Source organism: Panulirus ornatus, chromosome 6 (genome assembly GCF_036320965.1).
Source record: "Panulirus ornatus isolate Po-2019 chromosome 6, ASM3632096v1, whole genome shotgun sequence".
NCBI lineage: Eukaryota > Metazoa > Arthropoda > Malacostraca > Decapoda > Palinuridae > Panulirus > Panulirus ornatus.
Genome location: NC_092229.1, coordinates 9,312,495 through 9,314,994, shown reverse-complemented (window position 1 = coordinate 9,314,994; position 2,500 = coordinate 9,312,495). Strand labels below are relative to the sequence as shown.

General features: G+C 51.8%; 1 protein-coding gene across 6 annotated transcripts in view; it reads left to right on the top strand.

Annotated features, from left to right (window-relative positions):
* dnc (phosphodiesterase dunce) overlaps positions 1-2,500 on the top strand; it is a 1,419,595-nt gene that overhangs the window by 1,349,384 nt on the left and 67,711 nt on the right. The gene's annotated exons all lie outside the window — the stretch shown is intronic.

Here is a 2,500-nt window from a genome sequence, read left to right as displayed (position 1 = left end):
TTGATCCTAGGATTGATAGAATTTGATCCTAGAATTGATAGAATTTGATCCTAGAATTGATAGAATTTGATCTTAGGATTGATAGAATTTGATCCTATGATTGATAGAATTTGATCCTAGAATTGATAGAATTTGATCCTAGAATTGATAGAATTTGATCCGGCTAGAGTTGTTAGAGAAGGAGACGAGAAATCTCAACTTAGTGTTGTCTCAAGCCAGCTGTTACTGAGAGATGGTTCGCGCATACGTGTTTAGCTCGGCAGAATGACGTAGTCTGATGACTTTTTATCTACCGCTCCACGTGCTGAGGCGCGGGCGAGACGTAATCTACCACTCCACGCGATGTGGCGTGGGCGAGACGTAATCTACCACCCCACGCGCTGTGGCGCGCGGGCGAGACATGATCTACTGCCCCAAGCGCTGTGGCGCGCGGGCGAGACATGATCTACTGCCCCACGCGCTGTGCCGCGGGCGAGACGTAATCTACCACCCCACGCGCTGTGGCGCGCGGGCGAGACATGATCTACTGCCCCACGCGCTGTGGCGCGGGCGAGACATGATCTACTGCCCCACGCGCTGTGCCGCGGGCGAGACGAAGTTCACCGCCCCACGTAAGCCGTGGGTCCGTTCGTGTGGCTGTGTGTCCACGCACACGAATCACTCTCTCACGCATTGTTTCGTCTTCGTTACTTTTCGAGGATGCTCAGACCATCTCTCTCTCTCTCTCTCTCTCTCTCTCTCTCTCTCTCTCTCTCTCTCTCTCTCTCTCTCTCTCTCTCTCTCTCAGGGGCTGAAAAGCGGAGAGATATCTGTAAAGGAGACACAGGCAGCATTAGGGGATGGGTGGGGGAAGAAGATAAGGGGATTCTCCTGAGACGAACTTGACACAGGGAACTGCTGACGATTGACCTCTATCGAAGGCGGGATGGAGGGAGGAGGAGGAGGAGGAGCTTCTCCAGGTGTGTATGTGTGTGTGTGTGTGTGTGTGTCGCTCCACAGAAGAATAATATCACTCCCACCGCCAGTTTCAACAGCTGCTCTGGAGAGAAACACACCTCAAAATTCAACAATATCCCCCCAGTATTTTGCAAGCAGATCAGACAACTTCAAAAGCCACGGGTTTTTTTTTTTCCTAGAAAGACTTTAGAGGTTATATCGACGCTAAGTGTATTGATTACGTTAAGGGTGAGGTGAGGGAGGAGGTCGAGCAACAGAATCTTCAAGAGAATAAAGAGAGAGAGAAAGAGAGAGAGAGAGAGAGAGAGAGAGAGAGAGAGAGAGAGAGAGAGAGAGAGAGAGAGAGAGAGAGAGTGGGCTCTGCTCTGCATGCCTTCTCCTCCTCCTCTCGTTTGCCGTCACACATGAGCCGCCTGGTTGCCACACCTCTCCCCTCAGATCACTGTCGAGCTACGGGACTCCCAAACGAGTAGACCAATATAACATGGGTTCCTCTTTTTCCCCTCCCTCCCCGGTATGGCACTTGCTTTGATCCGTTCCGTTGTTCCCGGACATATTGATTGTGCAAACCACCTCCCTCCCCCCTTACGCCGCATCCTCCGGGGTAAGCTGTATCGCAAAAAGGATTACAGAGACCACATAGGGGTCTTTCGTCAGAGACCCCGACGAACCCCCCCAAGTGGGGGCCTCGTGTGACATAGGTTGTTATCAAATTGAGGTTCAGTGACCTGAAAGGTTCATGGAAGTGGAGTTTCTATAGTACGGTGTGCTGTCTGAACCAGGGCATACGAAGCGGGGAAAACCACAGAGCGATCGGTCTGTTTACCCTGTGGAGGGCGTGATTGAGCGAATGGAGCCGTTCTCCGGCTGTTCCTGGCGCTACCTCTCTGCGCAGGAAACGGCGAACAAGTAATAGATAGATAGGTAGATGTGTTCTGGGATGGTGTATGAAGTTTCCCGCGGCTAAGTAGGTCCGCGAGTCTGTTGCTGGGGTCCTCGCTCGAGCGCATAGGTTCGAATCCTGGTTGCGGCAGTCGGTCCACAGTCAACCCAGCTGTTCATCCACCCTTGGGGGTTGGTCGATAGAATGGGTATCTGGCTAAGGCTAGGGTATATATATATTTATACCGTTAATGGGATGTCCTTGATTAGGGCCTCAGCTGCCAGTGCCGTCTCGCATAAAAACATGAGTTATGTACGCTCGCGCTACTGCTGGAGGAGGAGGAGGAGGGACAGGGAGGGAGGGCGTTGATTTGAGTGGGGTTGAGGTGGTGGAGGACATGCGAGTTGCTACGGGTGGGAGAGACGGGTTTCCAGGGGAAGGATGGGGTTTGGTTTGTCCTTCGTTCTGAAGATCATGTGGGTTAACGCCAGAGGAACGCAAGAACACCGGTGAATACACGACACACACACACACACACACACACACACACACACACACACACACACACAAATAGGCATTAAGAGTGCTACGAGTCATTTTGTCTTGTCTCTAGGCAAAAATCTCCTCAGAGATTCTCTTGGGTCGGCAGTCTCTCTCTCT